Source organism: Mus caroli, unplaced genomic scaffold (assembly GCF_978045245.1).
Source record: "Mus caroli unplaced genomic scaffold, Mus_caroli_1 scaffold_4, whole genome shotgun sequence".
NCBI lineage: Eukaryota > Metazoa > Chordata > Mammalia > Rodentia > Muridae > Mus > Mus caroli.
In genome coordinates, this window is record NW_028227259.1 from 117,007,785 (window position 1) to 117,028,478 (window position 20,694).

At 49.1% G+C, this 20,694-nt stretch overlaps 1 protein-coding gene across 2 annotated transcripts in view; it reads right to left on the reverse strand.

The window, feature by feature from the left end:
• Myo18b (myosin XVIIIB) overlaps positions 1 to 17,060 on the reverse strand; it is a 208,656-nt gene extending 191,596 nt beyond the window's left edge. Inside the window, exon 1 of one of the 2 annotated variants that reach the window (XM_085837031.1) lies at positions 16,921 to 17,060. The gene's annotated coding sequence lies outside the window, so the exon portion shown is untranslated. Of the gene's footprint in view, positions 1 to 15,355; positions 15,460 to 16,920 lie in introns of those variants that run through there. The other variant, XM_085837032.1, reaches the window with a different exon arrangement.
• Between the last annotated feature and the right edge of the window lie 3,634 nt (positions 17,061 to 20,694).

The following is a 20,694-nucleotide window of genomic DNA, read 5'->3' on the forward strand; positions in this document are numbered from 1 at the left end:
GTGGGGCCATGAAAGGTTGCCTGTTTCCCAGTTGAACTAAGGCTAGAGGCCCCAGTGACCCTAAAGGGACGATAGGTGCTACGCCTGATTCCTGGGCACCAGGCCCCTGTCACTAGCTGTAGCCCTCCATAGATTTGTGGCCATCAGTCACATAAGGGCAATGCCCCAAACCCGTCCACAGGTAGAGGACATGACTTGTGGTCACATAGGCTCAAGACAGATCTCCATTTTAATGTTACCTAAAGGCCTGAAGACTTAGCTAATCAGCTTTCCTTCCCAGACACTCCTTCCTGCAAAAGGTATTTAATCTCAGGCCCGCCCTGAGAAGTGGGGTACGGTTTTACTCATCCACTTTCCGCCATGAAAATAAATGTCTTAAAAGCATGGACTGCCTCTTTTCACCAGGGTCCACCATGGAGATCCATGGAGAAGGCCTTTGCCTATAGAGCCTCTGTCTAATCTCCATAGACGGCCCCTCTGTGCCCCAAGTCACAGCTGCCAACAAAACCAAGCCAAAATCAAGCCAAGGACTCTCTTCCCAAGGGACCAGCCAGAGCTTTCCCCCTTTCTCCCTGGCCTCAGGCTAGATCCAGCCTGTGGGGCCCCCACTGCATTCTCAGCTCTTCCTCGGATCCCAGTGGCACCAGGATGTTTGAGAGCCCGAGAACCAGATGGCCTCAGCCTCCTTGCAAGCCCAGGGACCCCTGAGCCAGCTCTGTGTACCCCCCACCTCAGACTGTGCTTCCCCACCGCGGGAGTGGTGTCCCAAGGCTTCCCTACAGCCCAACGTCTGCCCTGCAAAGTTGTGGGGTAAGGGCAGTCAACTTCCCTAGTAGTGCCTCCCTGAGTGGCTATGCTCTCTGGCAGAGTAGACTCAGGGACCCCACAACCCTACGGTCATTTGCATCAAAATCCCAACACAATTCTACACACACCCACACACCACCACCACCACCACCACCAACAACAACAACAAAACAACCACACTCTTCAGCTTTATATTGAAATCAAGGACAGCTGAAACCATCCTGAATATCAAGAACTGCTGGAGGGCTCAGCATCCCCAGTTTCAATCTGAACTTCAGAACTGTGCTAATTAAAACAGCATGGCACTGACACAGAGACAGGCATGCTGATCAATAATCAATAGACTCAAACTAAAGACTTGGGCATAAGTCCACACACCTATGGACACCTGAATTTTGACACAGAGTCAAAAAATGAACACTAGAAAATAGACAGTGTCTTCAATAAATGTGGTCAAACAGGATGTCTGCATGCAGAAGAATGCAAATAGATCCATACTTATCATCCCGTACAAAGTCCAACTCCAGATGGATCAAGGACCTCAACATAAGGCTGATACACTGAGTCTGACAGAAAAGAAAGTGGGGAATAATCCTGAACCCATGGACACAGGAAAGAACAGAATACCTGAACAGAATACCATTAGCATAGGCACTAAGATCAACAATTAATAAATGGGACCTCACGAAGCTGACAAGATCTTGTAAGGCAAAGGACACAGTATTCGGGCAAAGTGGCAGGCTACAGAATGAGAAAAGGCTTTTTACTAACTACACATTTAATAGAGGGCTTATATCCAAAATGTAATAAACAACAACAACAACAACACAAAACCTAATATCAAGAAAACAAATAACTCAAGTAAAAGTGAGGAACAGAACTAAGCAAAATTCTCTAAAGAGGAAACATGAGTGACTGAGAAACAGTTAAAGACATGTTCAACATCCTTGGTCATCAAGGAAATGCAAATAAAACTACTTTTAGATTTCAGCTTTCACCTGTCAGAATGGCCAAGATCAATAAAACATGTAGCCACTCATGCTGAGGAGGATATGGGGACAGGGGACACTCATTCCTTGCTGTGGGAGTCCGAACTCGTACAGACGCTATGGAGATCTTTGTGGTATTTCCTTGGGAAGCTGGAAATCAATCCACTTTAAGACCCAGCTATACCACTCTGGGGCACAAACCCAAAAAACACTCCATCCTCCCCCAGAGACGCTTGCTCAATCATCTTCACTGCTGCTCCATTCACAATAGCCAGAAATTAGAAACAGCCTAGATGTCCATCAAGTGATAAGCAGATCATTAAAATGTAGCACATTCACACAATAAAATATAATTCAGCTGTTAGGAAAAATGAAACTGAAATTTGTAAGTAAATGGATGAAGCTAAAAAATATGTATATATGTGTGTGTGTGTGTGTGTGTGTGTCTGTGTATGTGTATATATATATATATATATATATATATATATATATATATATATATATATCATCCTGAATGAGGTAACCCAGACCTAAGAAGACGAATATTGTATGTGTCCTCTCATGTATGGATGCTAGATTTTCAGCATTCAGTATGCCCAACTACAATTCAAATAACCACAGGGGTTGGCAACCTAGTAGCCATTGTCTATGGCAATGGTTCTCAACCTTCCTGATGCTACATTGTCTCAATTTGTGGGTCATGACCCCTTTGGGCCAATTTGTTTTTTTTGTTTTTTTTTTTTTTTTTTTTTTTTGTTTTTTTTTTTTTCTTTTTTTTATTTTATTTTATTTTTTTTTAATATTTTTATTACATATTTTCCTCAAATACATTTCCAATACTATCCCAAAAGTCCCCCATAGCGCCCCCCACTTCCCTACCCACCCATTCCCATTCTTTTGGCCCTGGCATTCCCCTATATTGGGGCATATAAAGTTTGCAAGTCCAATGGGCCTCTCTTTCCATTGATGGCCGACTAGGCCATCTTTCGATACATATGCAGCTAGAGACAAGAGCTCCAGGGTTCTGGTTAGTACATCATGTTGTTCCAACAATAGGGTTGCAGATCCCTTTAGCTCCTTGGGTACTTTCTCTAGCTTCTCCATTGGGAGCCCTGTGATACATCCAATAGCTGACTGTGAACATCCACTCCTGTGTTTGCTAGGCCCCGGCATCGTCTCACAAGAGACAGCTATATTTGGGTCCTTTCAGCAAGATCTTACTAGTGTATGCAATGGTGTCAGCGTTTAGAAGCTGATTGGGGCCAATTTGTAACAATGGAAATATATCCAGCATCTCATATATGTGTAATTCACAACAGTAGTAAAATTACAGTTATGAAGTAACAACAAAATACTTTTTATGGTTGGGGGGGGGTTGTCACAACACGAGGAGCTGTATTAAAGGGTCACAGGTTAGGAAGGTTGAGAAGGAGGCGAGGAAAGGATATCCCAAGGAAGGGAAAATAGAATTCAGCGTGGTGAGGAGACTAGGAGAGAGAGTAAATGGGGAGGGTTAGATGGGGAGAGGGGTGGGGGGACAGACTGAAAGGAGGAAATAAGAGAAGAGACGACTAACACCAAAGGCCATTTGAAAAATCATATGGGAACCCACAGCTATAGAAGCTTCCTAAAATATACACATAGATGAAAGGAATCTAAACAGAGTCATGACATATGGGGTAGACAATGCCCCAAGTAGAGATTTTATGCTACCCAGTAAAGCTTCCATTTCCAGGAATGGGTTCCATCCTGTTGAGTTGTTGGCCAAAGGGAGTCCCATGGAAACCCCCAAACATCGCAGGCTGTTGTCAAGGATATTGGTTGCCCTTGACAACCTGGTGGTTAAGACCCTCTTCTAAGAAAACACCATCCACATCATCAAACATAGAGAAGTCAAACTGGTGCCCACCTGGAGGCTTTGCTCCCTACTGACTAGCATTCATTGTACCGGAATGGATTCTGTATGCTACCAGAGATGAAAGCCACTCGTCAATATGACCCAGCTATAAACCCTGAGAGCTATGGTGGTGACCTGCCTGCAAGATATAAACCACATTTGTTTTTTAAACTGGACTTAAGACCCACATCATGAGATGCAACCCGGAGCTGATACTATTAAAGTAGCCAAGAATCTAAGACTGGATTGGTCATGAGCCTATGACAAAAACTTAATGCTGTTAGCCTGCAAAATAAAAGTAGCAATACAATGACTCCCAATGACATTCCACTACACTCATAGATCAGTGCCTTGCTCAGCCATCATCAGCAAAGCTTCCTCTTGCAGTAGACAGGAACTAACACAGAGAGCCTGTGATGGTTTGTATATGCTTGGGCCAGGGAGTGGCACTTTTAGGAGGTGTGGCCTTGTTGGAATAGGTGCAACCTTCTTAGAGGAAGTGTGTCACTCTGGGGGTGGGCTTTAAGGTCTCCTATGCTCAGGCTATGCCCAGAGTCACTACCTGCTGTGTCTTCTGCTGTCTTCAGATCAAGATGTAGAACTCTCAATTCCTTCTCTAGCACTATATCTGCCTGAATGCTGCCATGCTTCCCACCATGATGATAATGGACTAAATTTCTGAAATTGTAAGCCAGCCCCAGTTAAATGTTTTTCTTTATAAGAGTTGCCTTGGGGGGGCTGGTGAGATGGCTCAGTGGGTAAGAGCACCCGACTGCTCTTCCGAAGGTCCAGAGTTCAAATCCCAGCAACCACATGGTGGCTCACAACCATCCGTAACAAGATCTGGCCCCCTCTTCTGGAGTGTCTGAAGACAGCTACAGTGTACTTACATATAATAAATAAATAAATCAAAAAAAAAAAAAGAATAAGTTTAAAAAAAAAAAAAGAGTTGCCTTGGTCATGACATCTCTCTATAGCAATGAAACTCTATGACAACAGGACAGGTCCCATGCCCAAGAGTAGTTGGCCAAGACCAAAGGAACTCAATGGATTTTTGTTGATTTGTTTCATTTTGCTTTTCTTTTTCTTTCTTTCCTTTTTCTTTTCTTTTTCTTTTTCTTTTTGTCTTACTGGACTTGTCTTTGTTTTGATATTCAACATTTGGAGCATTGTTAATTTTTGTTGTAGATATTTGGTTTTTGTTTGTTTGTTTTCAGAGAGAGAACAAAAGGGGGACTGGCATGTGAGGCAGGGAGATCTGGGACAGAAATATGATCAAATGTGATCAAATATGATCTAATTATATAAAACATTTTAATTAAAAAATAAAAGATGAGGCATTTGACTGTAGGGAAATCAGGCCTCAGCTAAGATGGTGGGAACGTACAGCCTCTATGGGAACTGGGGGTAGAGGGTCCTCTAAACACTAAAATGGAGTACCATACCAGCCAGCCACATGTGTCCTAGAAATGTGCCCTGGGGATTCACATCTACACATCAGACATGTTAGCATCCCCAGGTTCACTACTACTCTAGTTTCAGACCCCACTCGTGAGGAATGAGGTAAGAAATGTGGTCCCTATGCACAGGGCAGCTGTGTGCATCCATGCATGAGGACAGAAGAAGGGATGGACACAGGTGGAGATCTACATGCAGAAGGCCCAGAAAGACAGCTCACATCTGCTCTTATTCCTGGGTCCTGTACTTTATGCCGATACGTAAAATCACACATAGAAAGGATAGCAGAAGGGAGTGAAGCTAGAGGTATATGCTCATATGTGTGCACACATGCACATGTGTCCTGGAGATCTTTATCTCCTCCCATTCATGGAGGTTTTGTGTGTGTGTGTGTGTGCTTTTTTTTTTTAACTTTTCACTTGGGCCACTAGTCGAAATCTCATCTTTTCTCAGCTCTATGAGTTATGTTTGTTCAGAGTGCATTATGTTGTACAATAAATAAATAAATAAATAAATAAATAAATAAATAAATAAGAGGCTGGAGAGATGGCTCAATTGTTAGGAGAATTGACTGCTCTTCCAGAGGTCCTGAGTTCAATTCCGAGCAACCACATGGTGGCTCACAACCATCTGTCATGGGATCTGATGCCCTCTTCTGGTGTGTCTGAAGTGACAGTGTACTGTACTCATATACATAAAATAAATAAATTCTAATAAATAAATCGATAATAAATAAATAAAAGAGGGGATATGTTTCTCTCTCTCCCTCTGTTTCTCCCTCTCCCTGTCTCTCTGTCTCTCTCTCTTTCACATACACACACACACACACACACACACTGTGGTTGATAAGAAAATGGATGTTCCCATGGAATCCAAGAGGAAGAAACAGCCACAGGGCTTTGGGGAGGCCCCTGAGTGGAGGTACATGACCTGGGCCTGACCTTAGAATTATGTTCTTTCAGAGCCGTCCCAACCCCCACCCCCAGGACAAAATCCTGTGTAGTCAAGTACACATGCATGTGCACATGCAAAAGCACAAGCACACACACTCACACACAGATGCACATACACTCACACATACAAGCACACACACACACACACACAAGCAAGCACACAGGCACACAAACTCACACAGGCACACATACTCACATACACTCACTCACAGGCACACACAAGCACATACATAGGCACACATAAGCACACACAGGTACACAAAATCACACACACAGGCATACACACAAGCATACATACTCACACACAGAAGCATGCACAGACACACACAAGCAAGCACACAGGCACACACAAGCACACATAAGCACACACAGGCACACACACTCACACAGGCACACATACTCACATACACTCACACACAGGCACACACAAGCACACACAGGTACACAAAATCACACTCACACACAAGCACACATACTCACACACAGGCATTCACAAGTACACACAGACACACCAGCACACAGGCACATAGAAGCATACAGGCACACACACTCTCACACAGGCACACACAAACACACATACTCACACACAGGCACACACGCACACAGGTACACACAAACACATGTGCACACACACACAAACACACATGCACACCACTAAAGCCTTCTTTGGTCACAGGCCTGGAGCTTGGCTGTGAGAACTGCATGGAGTCTGCATCCCATAGCCACAGGCACGGCAGAACATGGGGACCCCAGGATCGCCTTTCAGTCTCTTTTCACATCTCTTTCTAACTCAGCTCCCAGCGATGCCTGATGAGAGGCCCGACCTCAGCCTCAGAAGGCCTGACCCCAGGCACTGGCAGCTGCCACACACTGGGCTTGGGTGCCGGGAGCTGGCTGTCCAGCTGTCACCAGGGAGTGACTGGCTAGGCGCCCAGCTTCCTCCATGGCTGGGTAAGGAAGAGACACACAGCTCAAAGAGCCAAGAAGGGACATTCAGGTCTGATGAGACCACATGCCATGGGGGAGGCTAGGAATTTACCACATGCATGTGACCAGAGCAGCCAGGTCTGTGCCTATGGAAAAGTCCCCAATGCATGAGCTCCGTGTGCAGCAGGCACGTACAGGAGGACACCTCTTTCCCCATAGTGGCTTCCTTGGGACACACTGGGGAATGTCCTAGTGACTCATAAGCCCTGAACTGATGAGCTGAGCTGGGGATATGAATAGGCCTGGCTTGACGCTGGCTGTCGTGGCCACTGTGCCCTCTTCATCCTTGGCCAGGACCCTGTGCTGAAATCACTCTCTGTCTGGCGGCTCAAGAACACTGGCTGTGACAGCCCTGAGCTGCCAGCTCTCCCCCGCCTGGGTCCCAACCACTGTTCCTGGTGTCCAGTGCCCTGACTCCACCCAAGGGTTCTGGGTCAGCCTCTCTGACTAGAGTCCATTGTACTTCAGGACTCTGTCTTGCCTTGATTGACATACGCTCTCATGTTTCTGTCCCTTCCAGGCCAGACCAGAGCATGCTGTCACATGCCAATTTAAGCAGCTCCCAGTGCTGTGTCTGGAATCTGGAAACCCTCTCTCCAGTCTCCTCTGGGAGGAGGGCTGGTGAGAGGAGTCCCAAGCCCTAGATCTGTAAGTGGCCTGGGATATTGTCCATGTTCAGGCGGGAGCTGAGTAGCTCACCATGGCTCTCTGATCTCCTTCTTCCACCACAGCGTGTCCAGTCTCCAAAAGGTAGCCAGAGTTTACCTGCCTCCTAAAGTAAATGGAGGACCAAAAGGGTCACTCATGACCCCTGTCTGACAGCTCCCCCAATCCCAAGGCAGTTAAAGTAAGTCCTGGGTATACCCTTCAGGTACCTGCTCACCTCAGGCCCTTGGCGATGCTCTTCTGCCTACATACCTAAATCTCCACTCTCCTGGGATCTCTGCTGAAAGTCACCATTCTCAAAGAAGCAACAGAACCACCTTATTCCGTTGTACTCCCCTGTGGCCTGGTTCCCTTCTGTGTACTATGAATGTTTGTTGAATGAATCAGAGAAGGAAGAAGGTGCAAAGGGACCCCAGGGACAGTCTACCCCAGGGCTTCTGCTGTCCCATTCACAGCGGGGTGTCCCCAGTTCACATCCTAGGAGATCTGGGGAGCCACACTTAAAACAATCTGGGTTTGTCTCTTGACTCAATCGCCAAAGCCACCTTCTCCCACAGTTAAGAACTGACCCTGTGCCTGGCTCTGAGGTCCTCACAGTGAAATCTCCCCAACCCTGCTGGACCTGACATGAAATTGCATTAAAATCGAAGCTAGTACTTATTGCAAGTGTCGCTCTGCTCACCAACAGAGCTGGCAGCTACTCAGAGAGGGTGAGGCCTTGCCTGAGGTCACCCAGCAAAAGTCTGAGGAAATTCCTGACACAAGGATGTCTATATTCTCTCTCACCACAGTCCACACGAGTTTTCGGAAGGTCAACACAAGGGTACCACGTCGAGGCGTCCCATATCTGATGCCAAGTTGTGGAACCCCTAGAAGATGGCCAAAGTGTCTCTGTTAAGGGGGAGAATTGGGTTGGGGAGGGGTGCCTGTCATAGGGCTAAAAGTGCTGGTGTCTGGGAATCAGAGAGGTTGAGTGTTGGTACATGGTCACACAGCAGGGAACAGCCATGGTCTGGATCGCTACATCCATAGTCTCTGAACTCAGGCTCCTCCTCCTCTGCGATATAGCACAGAGCACAGCTTTGATAGCACCATCTTTGGAAGCCATTACATTCCAAAGTCTTCCAGTCTTGGCCGGGTTTTTTAGAGAGTAATTCCAGTCTGGGACCCTCCCCTCAGGCAAAGGAGGGGGAGGCTCTGTGACCCATTCAGGCAGTAGAGCAGTTTCTCAACTCAGATAAGCCAATGGTCCCCCAGAACATAGTGGCCTCCCCAGGCCCCACCCGCGGCTCACTCTCCATGGCGCATGCCAGCTTCCCCACGGCTAAATCGGTCCTGCCTCTTGATCATCCTGAGCTGCTCTGGGCCTCCTTCCTCACACAGGCAAGTAGAGGGTTCAGTCACATGCTAAACTCTTCCACACAACCAAGAGGCTTTTGGAAGACCGAGTAGCCTATTACCTGGCTCTCTGACGGTCCCAGAAAGGTCAGGCACTCAGGAGAACGGGCACCCTGAGAGAACGGAAGTAACCCCTTCAGCCCCTGGCTCCGTCTTTGCATCACGCAATAAACAGTCTTCCTCCGCTCTCCTAAAGCTGTGGCAGGAATTGCTTGTGTGGTGGACCTTTGTTTTCCACCCTGTGAAGAAGAGCCTGGGTCGAGAGGAGTCCCCAGCTCAGCGGCAGGTGTCAAGGGGCATCTCTCCCCGCCTAGTCAGTAGGGATCCCTCTATCAAAGCCTCTTTCCTCGGACCAGTCACTCTTCCTGCTTCCATCAAAAGGTCCTGGTTCACTCTGGGTCCAGGAGGCATCTTGTTAGCTCCAGAGCACAGCACTCATTGTGCCTGGGAAGGAGTGGGTAGTTTTCTCTGTATGTAAGGATCTATGCATCTGTCTGAACCCCTCCCTGCTTTGCAAAAGGCAGCCTCATGCATGTGCAAATAAGCAGGCCTGCGTTTTAAGGGCAGGTTTGTTTGTTTTGTTTTGGAGTCTCACTGTGGTGCCCTGGTTGTCTGGAGCCCACTGTATAGACTCAGGCTCCTCTTGAACTCACAAAGATCCACCTGCCTCTGCCTCCCAAGCATGGGGATCAAAAAGTGTGTGCCACTGTGCCCTGCTTAAATGGAGAGTTTAAAACCAGGCAGAGACTCAGAGGGTCAACAGGGCCCATGAATGCCATTTTCTGACCCTGTCTCCACAGTCAGATCACATCCGGTTCTCACTTTCCTCATACAAAACAGCCACCATGACCCAACTGCTCTCTTCAAGGACCCAGCCAGGCAGCAGCCCTGCCCTGGGCAAAGAACCCCTGAAAGATGAAGCCAGGGAGGAAAGGGCTGTGGCTCCAACATCTGCGTGACCCATGGGCTGAGCAAAGACCATGGTGCTTATCTATAGCCTCAGGACCTTAAGGAGCCCTCATCCCCCCATCCCTCATCCCACCATCCTTCATCCCTCCATCGCTCATCCTTCCATCCTCTCATCCCTCCATCCCTCATCCCTCCATACCCTCATCCCTCCATCCCTCATCCCTCCATCCTCTCATCTCTCTATCCCCTCATCCCTCTACCCCTCTGTGCCCTCATCCCCCATCCCTTCATCCTCCATCCCACTGTCTTTTGCCCTTCCTGTTCTCCTCCCTCTGTACCCAACCCCATGAGGCCCCTACACTCCAGAGCTTCCCTGGTCCCTGTGTCCCTAACCCCAGCACTCATACCTTGGGTGAGTTCCTTCACTCACCAGTCCCTCCATAAATCTCACTGACTGTACTGGCTATTTTTGTGTCAACTTGACACAGCTGGAGTTATCACAGAGAAAGGAGCTTCAGTTGAGGAAATGCCTCCATGAGATCCAACTGTAAGGCATTTTCTCAATTAGTGATCAAGGGGGAAAGGCCCCTTGTGGGTGGGACCATCCCTGGGCTGGTAGTCTTGGGTTCTATAAGAGAGTAGGCTGAGCAAGCCAGGGGAGGCAAGCCAGTAAAGAACATCCCTCCATGGCCTCTGCATCGGCTCCTGCTTTCTGACCTGCTTGAGTTCCAGTCCTGACTTCCTTTGGTGATGAACAACAGTATGGAAGTGTAAGCCGAATAAACCCTTTCCTCCCCAACTTGCTTCTTGGTCATGATGTTTGTGCAGGAATAGAAACCCTGACTAAGACTGTACGAGAAGAATTTGAACACAGTGTCCAGGCCAATTTGGTTCCAATACCCAGACTGATTCTAAGAAGTGGGGCGTGGTTACTTAGACTGTTAGGAAGAACTCAGAGCTGTGTCTGTACTTGGGGGCAAAAGAGTCCTCTGGTTGGTGATTAATGTCTGCCCTAGACATGGAAGGAGTGAGTGGAGCACCTGCTGGGAAGAGTGGGTAGAGCACCTGCTGAGAGGAGTGGATGGAGCACCTGTTAGGAGTGGGTAGAGCACCTGCTGGGAGGAATGGATGGAGCACCTGATGTTAAGAGTGGGTAAAGCACCTGCTGGGAGGAGTGGGTAAAGCACCTGATGGGAGGAGTTGATGGAGCACTTTCTGGGAGGAGCAGATGGAACACTTTCTGGGAGGAGCAGATGGAGCACTTGCTGGGAGGAGCAGATGGAGCACTTGCTGGGAGGAGCAGATGGAGCACCTGCTGGGAGGAGTGGGTAGAGCACCTGCTGGGAGGAGTGGGTAGAGCACCTGCTGGGAGGAGTGGATGGAGCACCTGCTGGGAGGAGTGGGTAGAGCACCTGCTGGGAGGAGTGGGTAGAGCACCTGCTGGGAGGAGCAGATGGAGTATCTGTGCATTGGCAGTCTATTGGCTAAATGACCAAAGGATACTGTTGTGGTCCATTCACAGTGCAGGGGCTAGCTCACTCTGGCCTTGAGCTAAAGCATACAGAAAGGAAGAAAACCCTTCTCTTCATTAGTGCTGGGGAAGGCTGCAGCCATCCTCAGCAAGGGCTGCAGCTGTGTCTATAGCACTGTGCCCTACTTAGAACTGGAAAGAGTACAGGGAATGAGCCAGGTGTGGTGGTGCACACTTGGAATCCCAGATGTGGGAAGCTAAGGCAGGTGGCTCTTGAGTTCAAGGCAAGCCTGGACTATGTATTGAGACTCTATCTCAAAAACCCCTGAAAGCACAGAGGATAAGGGCTGGAAGTTTGATGGAGAGATGGCATGCTGTGCTGGGTGAGTTATATCCAGGGAAGGGAGTCTTGATGGAGAAAATGCCTCCATCAAACTGGCCTGTAGGCAAGCCTGTAGAGTTTATTCTTAATTAGAGATTGATGGGGGAGGGGCCCACCCCGCCATTGTGGGTGGGGCCAGCTCGTTGTGGGTGTGGCCAGCCCGTTGTGGGCAGGGCCATCCCTGGGCTGGTGGTCCTGGGTTCTATAAAAAAGCAGGCTGAGCAAGTCATGAGGAGCAAGCCAGTAAGCAGCACCCCTCCATGGCCTCTGCATCAGCTCCTGCCTCCACGTTCCTGCCTTGCTTTGAGTTCCTGTCCTGACTGCCCTCTGCGGAAGGGCTGTTGCCTGGAAGTATAAAAATGAAATAAGCCATTTTCTCCCAAAGTTTGTTTTGGTTGTGGTGTTTATCACAGCAAAAGAATCCGTAAGACAGACAGTAGGAAGGAATGTGGGCAGAGAGGAAGGGAGGAAGGCGATGAGAGCAGCCAACTAAGATGTGGGGGGTGGGGGGAAGTTGGGGGCTTATGGGGAGGAGGCTAGAGGAGGGAGAGAGGATCATGGGGAGGGGAGGTGAAGGCATGGAGAGTAGCAAGAGAAAATATGTCACAAAGAAGGGACTCATGGGAGGGGTGTCACAGGAGGAAGGTCACAGGAGGAGGGGGTTCATTGTGGAGGGAGGGTCACAGGGGCTGTCAGTCACACTGAACAGGGATTATTAATGTGGAAGAGGAATCACACATTAAAGAGAATGTCACAGGTGAGGGGGAGGGGTCTTAGCAAAGGAGTCAACAGGGAGGGAAGGTCACAAAGGAAGGGGTTATGGGGAGGTGACAAGGAAGAGAATGTCATATAGGGAAGAGGAGGTCATGGAAGCATGATGTCATAGGGTGGGAGGGAGGGTCATGGGAAGGGCAGCCAGAAGACCTGAGGGCAACACAGAAGTGTAGGCTCCAGGTGCCTGTCTACAGCGCTGTAAAGTCCTGGTGATCGCCCCTGGGTCCCCTCCAGTGCCAGGAAGCTTTGGAAAGAATGCTGAAACCCACAAGCCCCTTCCTGCCCTTGCCTCTAGGGTCCAGGAGAGAGCAGAGGTCTGTAGGCCTGCAGACACCAAATCCCAAGCCCAGGGCTTCCAAAACACATGCTTCCTCTACAAGTAGGTATGTTGCCATGGCAACTACACACAGCCCCCCCCCCCAGCACTGTTTTCTTGATCAAGTCCCTTTCCCACAGGTCCCTTGTACACTCACACTCCCATGTGGCTCCTGTATACACATACATACACATACACACACACACACACACACACACACACACACACACACCAGGTCCTCATCTGGAGCCCCAACTGTTCTTCAGACAGAAGGAAGTGGCTGTGTCCTGTATGGTCATCTCCCTTCATGGGAAGTGGACCAGGGCCAAGGCTGTCCTTCCTTTCCCTGGGGACACTGACATCAACCACCCTGGGAACCTCCGACCTCACCTGAGGCCATGCTCAGGGGTTTGTAGTTCTGCTTTATCTGTCAGATGGGGTGTTGAACTCATTTGGTCTAAGTATTAGCCCAGCAGCTCCTTACTAAGGCTGAGGACTTATCTGTTTGTATCTGCCATGTCTTCTAACATTCTCAGGTGTTTAAAGTCCCAACCACAGGGCACTATCAGCAGCTAAGCCAATAGCCCCTCCTCCCCTTCCATCCCTAAATTATACAGCAGGTCATATGTCTCTTATCAGCCACCTTCTTCCTTGCAGGTGGGCCTGATGACCTACTGAGAGGCAGCCAATGAAGTTTCACCCATAGCTAGTTAGCTGCCTGGGCTATGTCTGCTCTGACAAGGCAGTGTGCTGGGATTGACTATTCATGTCTGCCATGGGTGCAGCAGTGGGTCGTAGGCTACATTAGTGAAGCTCATCAAGTGGTGAGTGTACCTGCCTGGCTATATCTGATCTGAGAAGGCAACGTGCTGGGATTGACTATTCATGTCTGCCATGGGTGTAGCAATGGGTCTTAGGCTACATAGTGAGTCTCATGAAGTGGTGAGTGTGCCTGCCCATGGATGCATGGGGACAGTTGCAGATGCCACACTGGAAAGGTGGTACTGTGTGAGTCTCATGGGACAAAGCCAGAGATGCCACTAGACACCCTTCAGGAGCCAACAGCCAGAAAGAGAGTTATCACACCCAAATTCAGTGCAGTCTAGACTAGCATCCATTCAGGGCCCGGAATAGAAGGATCATGGTAAGATGAAGGGAGCATGAACAGAAGTGGAGGCAGATGTGTCTTTGCTTCAAAGAGAAAAAAGATGTGCCGGGAAAGCAAGGAGAAAATGAGCTGCGTATTTTTTGATGACAGGAAAACATGAGGAAAAGACAGTCGTCCCAGACAGCCAGTTCCAGCGGGATGACCTAGAGTGGCCTTTGCACGTTGAAACGTCACGGGATTTGATATCTCAACCAGAGTCACTAAACCGATCATACCAGGACGGCTGCCAGAAAAGCACCTAGCCTGCAGGTCATTTGTCTGTGTGACCTTGGGTTTCTGAAGCTGTGAAATGGGTTCATCCATCTTGCCAGAACTTGGGGAATGTTAAGGGTGAGTGAAATAAACGTTTGAACCCAAAGAACAGTTTCTCAATTCTGGGGCTTTTCCAGATGCCTTCGATGAAACTCAACACCGGCTGGCTCCTGAAAACAGCTGAAAATGAGCCCAGGTTGTTGAGTAAAGAGGAACACTCAAAACTCCAATCTCCAATGTCCTTGCCCAGCTGATAAACATGTGGTCCTGGCAGATCACAAGGCTCTGATCTCTGCTGCCAGACACCCACAGACACACCTACACATAATACCACAGACATACATACATGTCATTCTAAAATACATAAGATTACACATTCTCCTTCCAGTCTCAGATGATGGTGATGGTGGGGGTGGGGGGATGGGCATACAGTAGACCAGGTTATTCCTTCTAACAGGCTTGCCTGGATCTAAGCCCAGTCCTGTCACTTTAGAGCTGTGTGTCCCTAGGCAAGTTGCCCCTCCTCTCTGTGCCTTAGCACACAGGGAGTATTAGACAGCACCCCATAGACTTCATTTGTCTCAAACCATTCTTCCCACTGTTCAATGCCGTTATTGCTTCCAGTACATCCAAGTAAGTAAGGGACAGTCTGCTTAGCCCAGGCCCTACGGACATATGCACAGCATGCATGCACACCACACAGCTTTGTGGTCCAACCTTTGGTCTCTGGCTGGCCCTAAACACTACACACAGAGTCTGAGGTGAGCCTGGATTATGCATTCCAGAGCCCTTCCCAGGCCATCTTGAGGGAGGCACCAAGATCTGAGGCAGGACAGAGTCCCTGGTAGCTAAGTCCTGGAGGACAGGGCAGAGCGCCCCCCACACCCTCCCCTTCCTCTGATGTTAGAAGAAAAACCAAAATACTTACCAGGAAAGTCATGGTCAAGGTCACAGGGTCAGTAGCACAAGGCCCTGTAACTCAAGGTGACTAGGCCAACATGCAGGAAGAACAAAAAACTTGATTGTCACCAAAAGACCCTCAGAAGAGATCCTGGCCTGCCACCCACTCCAGTCTCCCTCCCTCTCCTTCCCCCTCCCCCTCACTTTCCCCTTCCTTCTCTCAGGCAGCTGCCTCTTCCCTTCTTCCCCATCTCTCCTCCCCCTCCTATTCCTCTTTCTCTCCCTCCCCTTCCCTTCTCCTCTCCAGCCCCTATTGTTCCCTAGAACACACCCCTCTCCTGACTCCACCTGTCTCCCAGCGGAGGGAGGAGGCAGCTTAGAGACCCTGAGTTCTCAGCTGCAGGAGCAGGTGTCCCAATCGGAACAGTCTTCTAGGAGGGTCAGAAAGTCAATTAACAGCCTAAAGCTTCCAGCCCTGAGTGTGGGGCCAGGCCAGGCTGGCACTAGGACAATCCTGGGAAGGTCTGGGCGCTCCCCAGTCTGCTCTAGGGAGGCGGCTGCCTGAGCCTGCAACTTTGAGGCCTCTGAAGTACAGGCAGATTATTGTGGGTGAAGTTTCCACCCTCCCTGGGGCCACTGGGACCTGTGGATCTTTTCCACTCAACAAGGAACTGGGTATCGATCAGCATGCCAGAGCACCCCCCACACACACACACACACACAAGATCGCCTTGCGAAACACTGAATCCTCCAACCCCTCCCCCACCACACACATAGGCTTCATTTGAAACAAAATCCCACAGACGCTCAGGCTAAGGTTCAGCAGGGTGAGCACTCTGGAGGGGAAAAGCTGGGGCCTCGGGACCAAGGCAGAAAACTAGCATAGCTGAAGTTAATAAAAGTCAAAACGTCTAGACACATACATGCATTTACATATATGTCACACACATACATACACACATCTACTACACATATGAAAACACATATGAACCATACATACACCGCACACATATACATATATACAACACATACACATATACACCACATGACACACAGACATACATACCACACACACACACACGAATACACGTTAAGGAAGAACTCAACACATTTTTTATTTTAAAACAAAGACTGGCAGTGGGCTAGTGAGAGGGCTCAGCAGCTAAAGGAGATTGCAGCCAAAGCCTGATGTCCTGAGCTCAATCCCAGGGACCCACATGATGGGAAGAGAGAGCTCACTGCCAAAAGTTGCTCTCTGACCTCCACAGGTGTGCCGTGGCATGCCTGCCTCCAATCTAAAATAATTGTTTTGTTTTGTTTTGTTTTAATGCTTGGCAAACAAACAAACTCAGAAGTTTTATCGGTGTCCCCACGGCCTAGGGTAACATTCTCACACTGGATAGTTTGGTGTTGGAGCAATTGCTACAAGTCCACAGCAAGAGAAAGGCCTACCAAGCACTCACCACCAGGAAGGCCTAAAATAGACCGCATGTCCCCCGGCCTCACACCAGCCCTCCCAATACTGAACACACGGAACATAGAGACTTGCTACCGGCTTGCAGGGTGCCGGCTCAAAGCCCAACCCGACAGTACCTGGTGGCCAAGGGTCTCTGGAACTACTCTGGTCCAAAAGAGTCTCCCCGAGTGGTCACAAAGGGACCCCAGTGAGTGTGGAGAGCCAGGCAGGGCGAGGGAAGAGTGTCAGGAGCAGCCTCTGCACAGACCAGCACATCCCCGTGCCTCCTCCCCCAGCTACTGAGATAGCAGCAGCTGGGCCACAGTCATTTCCAAAATTAGCCCGTGAGCCCCAGGTCTGGCCAGGAGACACAGGCGGGGTGGTGGCCGTTGAACCAGCTGGGGACAGCATGCACATATATGGTGGCGGGAGGGGACAGCTCTGGACAAGCATGTTCTCAGCCTTCATCTTGTCCTAGGGCGGGTCACACGGCTTCTGCCAAGGGAAGGAGCAGCAGAGGAGTCATGGGGGACTCCCTACACCAGCCAGGCTGGGTGGCAGTCACTGAAGCACATTGGTGACTCCTTGTGAATCTGTGTGAATAAGCTAAGGCAGACAACAGTCTCCCACAGTGAGCTTCCTGCCAAGGGCTCTAATTCACTCTAATTCAGCACTGGGGTCTCTCTCTCTCTCTCTCTCTCTCTCTCTCTCTCTCTCTCACCTCCATTCCAAGGTGGAAACTGAAGTACAAAAGTTAACCACTTGGGACTGGTGAGATGGCTCAGTGAGTAGAAAAGGCTTGCTGCCAAGCCTGTCCCCAGGGGTTCTGCAAATCGTCCTCTGACCTCCACCCACCCATGTCCCTAGTGTGTACACACATGGAAATAAAGACATGCAATTTAAAACTGGTTTTAGCTTAACAGGCTTGTCTGAAGCATTGGAAAGCCAACTCTTGAACCAGGTAATATTCACCTTCCCCACCCCCCACCCCCATTATCTGATTGTAAACACCAGGCTAAACCAGCCTCTGCCAAAGTGTTTGGTCCCCTGCAGGGTGGAACACAACATAGGGCCAGTGCTTAGCCTGTCTTAGAGTTTTACTGCTGTGAGCAGACACCATGACCAAGGCAACTCTTATAAGGACAACATTTAATTGTGGCTGGTTTTCGGGTTCAGAGGTTCAGTCCATTATCATCAAGGTGGAAACAGGGCAGCATCCAGGCAGGCATGGTGCAGGAGGAGCTGAGAGTTCTACATCTTCATCTGAAGGCTGCTAGCTCTAGACAGCTAGGATGAAGGTCTTAAAGCCCACATCCACAGTGACACACCTCCTCCAACAAGGCCACACCTCCTCCAACAAGGCCACACCTACTCCAACAGGACCACACTTTCTAATAGTGCCACTCCCTGGATCAAGCATATACAACCCATGACAACAGGGCCTAAGCATCAGCTACAGGGTGTGTCAGGAAACCACTTCAGTACATAGCATGCCTGAGGGTGCACAGATCCACACAGCCAGCAAGGAATCTGGGCAGAACTCAAATCCAGGACTCTAATGATTTAAGCACATGTTTTCGCTCTCCTGTGTGTCAGTGCATGTAGGTGCATGCGTGTGCATGTATGTGCGTTTTCATGCACCTGTGTGTGGGTACATGCTGTTTTGTGTGGAGGATAAAGGTTAACTTGGGCTACCCTTCCTCAGGATGCGGTCCATGGTATTATTGAGATAAGGCCTGAGATGGCTGCCCAGTAAGCCCCTCATTTTACGATTACGAGCACCCAGTCACCATGTCTGGTTTTTTTACTTAGGTGATGGGAGTGAAATTGGGTCCTGGGGCTTGGCCAGCAGGCGGTTAATCTCACAAAGGGTGCATCTCTCCCTCTTCGGGTTGCTATTGCTGTGATGAAACGCCACGACCAAAAGCAACGTGAGGATGACGGGGTTAGTTTGGCTTACACTTCCATATTGGTCTCTGCATCTAAGGAAGTTGGACAGGAACTCGAGCAGGGCAGGAACCTGGAGGCAGGAGCTGATAGCGAGGCCATAGAGGGATGCTGCTTACATGGCTTGCTCCTCATGGCTTGCTCAGCCTGCTTGCTTATAGAACGCAAGGCCACTAGCCTAGGGATGGCTCCACCCACAGTGGGCTGGCCCTATCCACAATGGACAGGGCCCTCCCCCATCAATCCCTAATTAAGAAAAGGCCCTACATCTTATGGAGACATATACTCAATTGAGGTTGCCCCCTTTCACACACTAGCCAGCACAACTGACCCCTTGTCAATTTCTCACGCCAACAATCATCCTTCAACTTCAAACTTTCCTTTCTCATTTATCCCCTTTATCCACTTGATGATGCACCAATATTCGTGTCACAATATGAGATATAAATGACTTTAAAAGTCCTACTGTCCTTACAAATTTCAGCATATTAAAAGTTCAACCTTTGAAAAATATCCAGTCTCTTTACCTTTAAAAGTTCAAACTCTCTCAAAGCCTCAAAGTCTCCTGTCAAGTCAAAAACAAATTAGGTACTTTCTTATTTCAGGAGGGAAGAACCAGGGTGCAGTCACAACCTGAGCAAAGCAACACCAACCTCCAGAAGTGTAAATAACTCAATGTCCAGCTATCTGGGATTCACTTATGATGATCTTCTGGGCTCCTCCAAAGGGCTTGGGTCACTTCTCTGGCTCTGCCCTCTGTAGCACACACAGCTTGTCTTCTAGGTTCCAGTTGGCTCCACTCCATGGCTGCTGCTGTTCTTGGTGGTCAGCCCACGGGTACTGGCATCTCCAAAACGCTGGGTCTTCTGCTGCGACTGGGCTCTACCTCCATCAACAACCTCTCCTGGGCTCTCTTCGGGGACTCCAGCCCTGTCACACAGTGCCAAGCCTCATCTGCCTTCAAAACCTGGACCGCCTGGATGACTCTTACATTTCCAGTAAAAGGTAGAATTTTGGCTACTTCTAGAACACACACCTCTTGTAGATGAGGACTTTCCAGAAGATTTCACACACACACACACACACACGCACACGCACACACACACACACACCTGTTAAATTCCCTGGTATCTGCAGTAGGTGTGTGTGTGTGTGTGTGCGTGTGTGTTGTGATTACAGGACATGCTGTGACTCAGCCTGGAGCTGGTAAGCAGATGCGGTATCCACCAAGCCTCTCCCTCCCAGCCTCCAGGCTTCTTTCCCAGGTGGGAAGAGAGGAATAAAAAAAAAAAAAAATGAGTGCCCTGGGGCTGCCATGCTTGGCTACCACAGCCACTGTCACCAGGAGAGGGGATGGCAGTGATATTTGATGCCATGGATCCATTAGAGCAGAGTCTAGGGAGGTCACCACACCCCTGCTAGGCTCAGGGACCTCCATAGGGACTTGGCATCTTCGGACAGTGAGTTCTGGGTCCACAACATGAAGAAAAGATTGTGTGTTGTTTTGGGCCCTGGTCTCAGTCTCCTGTGTAAGCTCATGGTGACATCTGCTGTTTCCCCCACAGGACTATCACTCTATTGGTCACCTCCAGCCTTTCCCATCTGGTCACTCACTAGGGTGTGTGTTCAAGAACATGTGGCGGGGGGGCACACAACATGTGTGTGTTTTGTGTGTTTGTGCACAAACATGTGTGTGAGGGCAAGAATATATGTGTGTTTTATGTGTTTTTGCATGGTTTGTGTGTGTGTGTGTGAGGGCATGGATATGTGTGTGTTCGTATGTTTTGCATGTGTGTATGTTTTGTGTGTGTGTTGTGTGTGTGTTGTATGTGGTGGTGGAACATGAATGTGTGTTTGTGTGTTTTGTGTGTGTTTGTGTGTTGTGAGTGTGTGCATGAACATGTGGGGGGCACAAACGAGTATGTGTTTGTGTATTTTGTGTGTGTGGATTTTTATATGTATAT